This window comes from Oryzias latipes, chromosome 13, assembly GCF_002234675.1.
Source record: "Oryzias latipes chromosome 13, ASM223467v1".
NCBI lineage: Eukaryota > Metazoa > Chordata > Actinopteri > Beloniformes > Adrianichthyidae > Oryzias > Oryzias latipes.
The window spans coordinates 24,281,435-24,290,153 of NC_019871.2; the positions used below are offsets into that span (position 1 = coordinate 24,281,435).

Here is an 8,719-nt window from a genome sequence, read left to right on the forward strand (position 1 = left end):
AAGTGTCTGCTGCAGATTTTAACGTAGCTTGGAAAAGTCATCCTTTCTTTTCAGAACAATTGGAAGACACACACCCTTGGAGATTATAGTTGCGTCCGAAATTGAGTAGTTGGAATCCACAATTCCAAAAGCCAGTGCCCTGGACATTCTCCAAAAGTCTGCACGTGCATCAATGCTCACTAGATCAGCGAATACACACCACATTGCATTGAGGGGTGCATTCAGATATATAGCCTACATGTGAGTTCCTGGAGTTTTGGAAATTAGCCTCCTTTTAGCACAATAGGCAGATGCGGCCATCTTCATGTTTATTCTTTATAAATGAAGAGCCTGGTCTCCAGGCCAAATCAACAACCGGACTCTCCCAGAAAAAGCTAGACTGTTTGCATTATCCTCACAGCAAACATTCTAAACCTCACCAAATGCATGTGTCTGAATATGATTCAAACCTTCTCCGTATATTTAATTAAAGCTGTGATGGGTTTACAGATCATATCTCAAAATAATAATAATAATAATAATGGTAGAAAATACACAGTTTCAATAAGCCCAGAAAATTAGCAGATGAAACTGGAGTATAGAAAAACATTTCTGCCAGCCAAACATTTGGAAAATCCCATTAAATACACAAGGCTTTCCCTGAAACAGACATTATCCAGAGGGGAACATGTACTCTAAAACTATAGTTTTCTGTATTTACAGATCTTTGGAGACAATGCAAGCTGTCTTTCTTTTGCAGCCTCACAGACCTCCATACCATCAAAAATACTTTTGAACTCCATTCTGGCAACACCCCATAAGTTGTCCCTTCTCTGCAGTCTGGACACATTTGAAACAGTTTATTTTCCTGACATTTGCAAGGTCTTTGTGATTTGATGATGAGAGAATGGGTTTCTACAGTTTCACACATTTCTTTTCGCATATTTTACAGGTTGGAGAACCTCTACCCATCTCAAAGCCTGAAAGACATTAATTTTATGGCTAATCATATTACAGACCAGAATGCATCAACTCCAGCAATCATTTCACATTTTTATGGGGTTTTTTTTAGGCATCTTTCCCCTTTTGTCAATTTCTTTGGGTTCTGTAGCTGACATAACATTTTTTACAGAACTTTTGGGCAGTTTAATTTGGAGTATTTTAGTTTTTATACTTCAAAACTGAACAAGTTTCACATCAGAAAGTTGCAGGTAAACAGTTAAATGTGTTTTACTAATTTCATGAAAAATATGTTGTAATAAGTTCTCTATTTGAATCTTTAGATTATTTGAGTTTTTTTTTTTTTTTTTTTTTTAGCTTTTATTTCCGTTTCCAGCCAGTGGCTTTCAGCTATACCTCCTGCAGAGCCGTCCTAAAACCGTACTGACAGCTAAATGGCTTGTAACTGAGCTAATTGACAACAGCATGCGCTGCTGCTGTTGCTGCTAGAAAAGTATGTAACTCCGGAGAAAAATGAAGGCAGTATTTTAGGGAAGAGAGCTTTTTTCAAACTGTTAACCACACTGGTGGATCTCATGTTTCAGGCTCATGCCACAGGCAGCCTTTTTTCACCACGTTGATGATCAATCCTGCAGCTTTTGGAACCAAAACAGTCTCTGTGAATCTCAGTCTCTGTGAAAAGAAAGAAGGCTACATCATCTACTGCAAACTTTCTTCTTTATATTGCTTTAAAGTGGTGGCTGACTAATTTCTCTATAAGTAATCTACAACAGAAAGCATGTTGCTGTCATAAACACCCAGGAGAAATTTTAAACGGGATCCATGGCAGATACAAAACAGTCATACCATTTCTTACTTCTTGGTCTCCAGCAGGCCTGTCTTGTCATTGATCTCATCTGCTATCGGGCTGATGATGAGTTTCAGAGCTGAGGGTAACTCAGCGCCTCATCTGTCAGTCACAAGCGCTGAAAGAACCAAGAGGAAGCCAATAATACTTCTCTGAAACTCCTTGGAGATGAGCTCGTCAGCGCACATGCAAATGGCTCTGTGGGATGCTGAAACAGAAGCAATCAATATCTGTGGCAGAAAAACAAAAGTCCTCATCACAAATGTAAAAACTGCACAAAAGATCAAGGAAAGAAGGAGTGTGTGTGTTTGTGTGTGTGAGCATGCACACTTTAAAGTAGGTGTTGAGTTTGTTAAGGGAAAGTAAGATTAAGGTAAAACTCGGGATTTGCCGCGTTAGAGATATATTTAAAATTCACCCAAACTGTGTGTGTGTGTGTGTGTGTGCGTGCATGTGTGTGAATTCATTACTGCCATCAATCACTGTACTGGCCAAATGGAATTCAATTACTGACAGAAACGGGGGACTGGATGAAAAAAAAATAAAGAAAAAGCACCTAGTTAATTTGTGGAGAAACATCTCCCCCTGGTGGACAATCACGTTTGTGCAACACAAAGCCCTGCAAGACCAGAATGCTGGTCTACACTTCTACAGGTTTCTTTCTGATGTTCATTAATGCCGTTGTTGATGTTTGTTATTCAGACTCTATATTCCTCTCTCTTGCTTTTGAATTCACTCAGCTTCCACCTTATTTGCTGCCTTAAAAAGCACGTTCAGACTTTGGATTTTTCCCCATTCAGAACAACTTTGCTTCTCCCTCCCTTCCTTGCGATAAACAAACACACAGCCTTGTTGAAGGATTGCCGTCAGATTTTGGCATTTTATGGCACCTCGTACCACTGCTGCAACCCACTGAGCTGCTTCTGTCGATAATTCAAGAAAGTAGAAAGGTGAGAGCAGAGTTATTACACCAGAGATGGCAGCTTACACAAAATCGAAACAAACAGACAAAAAGAAATCAGCCCCTCACAAAGGCTGTTCTCCAGGTGTGTGCTACAGATAAATTCAATCTGCCCAGCCGCAAAGCTCTGACACAAAGACACACAAGCATGCGGCAGTAGAGCGAGCAGCACAGCTTACCTTGTCATGCTCTTTAATCTCACTGCAAAAGATCAGAGAAACCAAACTTTGCTCACCAACATACTGGAAAAGTTGTGAAGTGTACATGTGACGTACAAGTTATGAGTTTCTAAGAGTAAATGCTGCAAATGAGGGGTTATAGCAAACATTTATGCAACCGCCCAAGGGTAACTTAAGGCAGTGTTTTTCAACCAGTGTGCCGCGGCACACTAGTGTGCCGTGGGAGATGGTCAAGTGTGCCGTGAGAAATTGCCCTCATTAACTGATCTAAAAGCAATTACCATCTCCAGGAAATCAGCTCTTTGTTCATCCAAACAGGCCCTGATAAAACACTGAGAAGTTAAGAATATGAAATATCATAAAATTATTTTTTCTTTGTGTTTATATGATTCTATTAAAGACATTTTGATAAGAATAACGGGATACCGCGATTTAGCTGCAGCTATAACTGTGCAAGGAAAAGTCCCGCCCCTTTAACCGTCTCCACCAATCATTCTTGAAGGCTTAATCACATGTCATCAGTCTGACCAATCAGAAGTGGTTAAAGTATTCACTTCCTTGTTACGATTTAGCGCAAAAAAGTCTCTCTGTTCTAACAAAAATACCAGCTAAAGCTCGTCTTTAGCGGTGTAGCTTTACACAGAATCTGGAATCAGACTGGAACAAGTGAACAAAACGATGAAGCTCAAAGACGCTGGTCTTTCTGCTGTCGGCGGATTACGGGCACTACATCTCCCATGATGCCGTAAAGTGACTGTCTTAGCGCACAATGAGTCTCTTCTCTTAACGTCTTAAAACTACGAACGCACATCAAACAGTTTTTGAATCTTTTGACTTAATTTTTAATACATCTTTTAGAAAAAACAGCTGCAGCTTCCAGCTTTTTCTGCAACAATTATCACAAAAATGCATGTGAGATTGCAGAGCGGCTGTAGATCAATACAGACTGAGCTTTTTCTTTTTTTTAATTTATCTATTTTTTTGGATGCTGGTGTGCCGCGGGATTTTTGTCAAGGTTAAAGTGTGCCGTGGCTCAAAAAAGGTTGAAAAACACTGACTTAAGGGTGCAGTATGTAAAACACAGGCATGTCACGCAGATTCCCAATTCTTTTAACTCTTCCCTCCAAATCTCGTCATGAGGAAATCAAACAATCAGTGTGTAGTTTTTTGTCAGTATCCTATGGGCATTTATGAATCACGTGCACACTCTGTGCATGCAGTCATTAAGGGGCCACATCGCACCTTACTGTATATTACAGAGGGGCGTAAGGGCAGCGTACCATAGGATCACCCATACGTCAGAAGTGCATGGAACTTACATCATAGTTACTTCAAGATGCAATTACCACATGCACAACAATGGTGTGTTCCATATCCATGGCCATACGAGCCATAACCATTGTGCTATCCTAGGCACTTTACCATTGGGAGTTGGGTCATCTAGACCCACTAGACAGTGCTCTGAACCTTTTTTCTTCAATGATTTGTGATCTTCACTGGTGTCCATGGATGACATGAAATCTTTCCACCTTTATCCACCTTTGTCATGGTAGGGAGAACACGTCAATGTAAGGGTGGGGTCATCTAAGATAACTCAAGGGTTAAGGGAACTGCAAGACACCTGAACTCCCCTTAAGATGTAGCCGCTCCTATCTATGACCCTCCTTGGGCAAAGAAACACAAAAATCTGCAGCATCCGTATGAGAGGTCTACAGGTTTATGTGACTAGGTTTAAGGTAGTACTTCACAAGTACGTTCAAAAGTCTAGAGCAAGACAGGGACAAGATGTGAACAAGAGAGGATCCTGGAGACGCTGACAGCTGAAGACACAGACAGATGCTTCGGCGCTCTTTGAAAGCAAACTCTTCAGCAAGGCCAGTTCCAAAACTGCATAGCTGCATGCCTCAACTAAAGCTGAATAGGATTTAAAGGGAACTAAAAAAGCTGAGAGCTGCACTGCATCAGAAACAGACACGATTCTCAATGGAAATCAGTGGACAGAATATTTCTGAGAACCAATGTCGGTGAAAACAGTTAGCGGCTGCAACCGCAAATGAAAGTTATAACTGGGATATGTAAAAAACATATAAATGAGCTCCCTAAGTGCTGCTGCCGTCTCCAGGTCCAAAAGTAATTTAAAATAGACCGAGGCAAAAACAAAACCGACGTTGGTTCTGATGAATAACAATATGAACTCTTTGTAGAAATGATGAACACTGACCCCCTGTGGGTAAAGAGGTGTGGATCTATCTTTTACGACAACGTGTGGTGTATGAGTCATGCATGACAAGTGCACGTGGGAAAGCATGATCATGACCCTTTGACATTTGACACATCCTTTTTTAGGAAACTAATAACTTATGTTCTAAAAGGTCAGTGTACCATGTTACAGTGTTAAAATATGATTGAAAAGCAAACAAAGTAGATGTTTATAGTTCCAATGAACGTTGTTTGTGGTGTTTTTAACATGTTTTTGTGGCATTTTTCTGATGATGGAGGACATTTGTAAAGAAAGTTGAGCTTATATTTAGATTTCTGAGTATTTCTTTATTTGAATTGTTGTGAATTAGGAAAAAAATCTGTTTTAAAAAAAGAGCGTATACGTTGGGCGGATCCAAGCTCCCTGCTCTGCTCTATTCTGATGCATTCACTTGCAGACAAATAGATCCATGTATGTCTTTGTTTTCCTTGTCTGAGCTGGAATCTGGATCAAAACTGGACGGCTGGATAGCTGCAATATTGCACGCCATTTTTGTTGCACCGGTAATGTTAGGTTGGGGGGTATGAGGGGCTGGAAGCTAACAGGAGAGTGTGTAAACAGAGAGCTCTCAGCAACAGGGAGGAGAAGAGAGGGTGGGACTGGTCTGCGCCAACGGTCGAATCCACAATTCAGAGGCACACTTTAATGAACTACTGCTGCTCTGCAGAAGCTATGTCCTAGAATACAAGACAGATTTTTTGCTTTTGTCTAAAAACTTTAAAACATACCGTAATTAAAAGACCACTGGGAACGCTTTGAGAATGTATCAAAAGATGATCAGAGTGGGACTTTAAGGAAATGTCAAGGACACCAAAAGATTGAGGACTCCACAAAAAGGCTTCTGAGGGTTAAACCAATAATAACTCTAATTAAAGACCTCAAAAATAGGAAATTCAGTAAAATTGTAGTTTGAATAAAGAATAAATAAATAATGAAGTATTTCAACAATATAGAACAGGACAGGTTCTGAGAAACAGTATTGCAACATATATGGTTTTTCTACAACTGGAATTGAGTTTTCTAAATGCAGTGACATTGTTCGTGGTATGATGTAAATCTGTGCGTTTGTCATTCAAGGATTGCAATTCAGCCTTAATAAAAGTATTTTGTCCACCCGACAAAACATTTTTAATTTTTATCACTCATTTGAAAAAGTACGCCCAGGAGTAAACACACCACTGATTTGTTGCAAGTAAAAAAACAAAATCAAATGCAAGTCCTTCAAACAAAGCAAAGAAATACATTATTGAACATTCTATTAAAAGGAAACAAAGACTTGGCAAAAGAAGCAGTAGAGCAAACCCATCCCCCTTCCCCTTCCCCTTCCCCTACCTGTTGCTGAGAGCTCTCTGTTTACATAATCTCCCGCTAGCCTACAGCCCCTTATAACCCCAAGCTAACATCACCAGTGTAACAAAAATGGTGTGCAATATTGGAGCTATCCAGCTGTACAGTTTTAATCCAGATTCCAGCTCAGACGAGGAAAACAAAGACGTCCATGGATCTATTTGTCTACATGTGGAAGCATTGGAATGGAGGGCAGCAGGGAGCTTGTGGCCTGCAGTAGTAACTTGTATGTCACACTGAAAACTTTCTCCAACGGCAGTGTGTGTTCGTCCTATTATACAGATTTTATCACACCAAATAACTCATAAGGAATGACAGAATCACAGAGGAAGATCGGGAAAAGACAGATCAACACTAGAAAGCAAGCAGGGTGAACCCACAGAAGAAGGGATTCTCTAAAAAGTAAAACAATCTAATGCAGTAGATTTACATGGGAATGCTGCCAACTCATTAAATATTCTTATTTTGAAAATGGTCAGAAGTTCTTTCTGCTTGTTTTATGAAAATGTTAAATAAAAACGCTGTTTTTTCCCGGACATAATTTACTCGAATCTAATCTAATCAAACTAGATTTATAAAACACTTTTATAATAAAGGAAGTGCTTTACAGAGTTCAAACTTATTTCAGACTTAATTTCAAAAAAGAAAACCAAAAACCTTTACCTTAAAAAAGCATAAAGACAATATTTCTTTCCATTATAGAACAGCCACACTAGCATCAAATTTGTGTTCACTGCTACTCTCCGAGACAAAAAACTACCAAACTATAAATCTATAAAACTGCAGCTCAAATGAAGCTTTCAGGCCGATAAACAGAGAACACAAACCTTAATGTGTGTCTGCTTTTAAAGCCCAGCCTTTTCAAGGTAAAACACTCAATATGGGCTAAAACAAAAAAGATACAGTTAAGTAACTTTTAAAAGACGTTTTTTTTTAATCTGTTTATGTTAGAAGTCAGCCAGTAGAAAAAAAATATATGCCTCCCTGTTACACCACTGTTTGGTGTGGCTTCAATGATCTTTTTCTATGGTAAGGTCATCGATGCTTTTATGATGTCCTAGCACCGGGGACCAGCTTGTTCCTGCTTGTTTCACCCTTTGGGGAAATTTAATACTGCTTTTTATTTATTGTACTGTTACTTGTATACAAAAAAATATGAATTATATTTCTTTTCTGGCATGAATAAAAAAAAATTGAAAGAAAAAGTAGCATTTTTCCAAATATGTATTCTTTTTTTTTTTTTTTTTTAAAGAGGCCTATAAGACTTCTCTTTAAAATAAAATACTTTACACATGAAATGTCCAATGAAATGTTGAAAACTCCAGGAGACTAATTCTACAGATTATGTGGCAGATGTTTTAAAAAAAATGTTTTCAAGTAACTGAATAAGGTATGGGATAATCAATGATTGAATGATGATGTTTGTCAATCACATCATCCAATCAACGATGTCCTTTAGTGCCTACCTCTTTTGTTTGTTTGTTTTTATTGTGTTTCATTGTTTTCCATTTCATTTTGATTTCTGGAAATTCCTTTTGTTTTCTGTAACGTTTTATTTTTATTTTGTTTCTTTTGTATGTATTTTTTATTTTATTTTTTGCAATTGTGTTTTGTTTATTGGTGTTTTGATTTCAAAAATGTAACTTTTTTTCTATTAGTATTAATATTATTATTTGTTTTGCTTTTTTTAATTGGCCTTGTGATTTTTATGTTTTGCGTTCAGTGGTGGGATTTGCCTTTTAGGGCCACCATACTCTTGAGGTCAGCAGAGATGAATGCCATACATTTATAAACTTAACTAATTTAAACTAAATCAATGCTAATTAAGGAGCCCTTACTTCTAAAAACTATTATCATTGTATTTTTCTCTTTAGCCAGAGCGCCACTATGGAGGGGGAAAAGAGCCTCATGTGACTCTCGAACCTCAGATCACAGAACCATTGCTAGCGTAAAGTGCAACCAGGACAACACAAACTGTTCCTACCTCTAAAATAGGATTCCAATCGTTACAAAAATCTTCCTTTGCCGCGTTTCCTCGTGTGTCACATCTAACTTGGTTTCTTGAAAGTGGCATTAAACTGTAAACTCTGGGTGGAGGTAAACCGAACAGGAGCAAAACGAAGCGGGGTGACGCAGCAGTGAGACATCTCATCCCACGTCTTCCCTCTTTGATCCCCTTCGTTTTG

The 8,719-nt window shown here is 38.7% G+C and overlaps 1 long non-coding RNA gene across 1 annotated transcript; it reads right to left on the reverse strand.

Moving 5' to 3' along the window:
• Nucleotides 1–437: 437 nt before the first annotated feature.
• LOC111948485 lies at nucleotides 438–8,716 on the reverse strand. The gene is made up of 3 exons (XR_002874497.1): nucleotides 8,518–8,716; nucleotides 1,786–1,994; nucleotides 438–1,611 (listed from the first exon to the last, which is right to left on the reverse strand). It is a non-coding gene; the product is annotated as an uncharacterized LOC111948485 (long non-coding RNA).
• Between the last annotated feature and the right edge of the window lie 3 nt (nucleotides 8,717–8,719).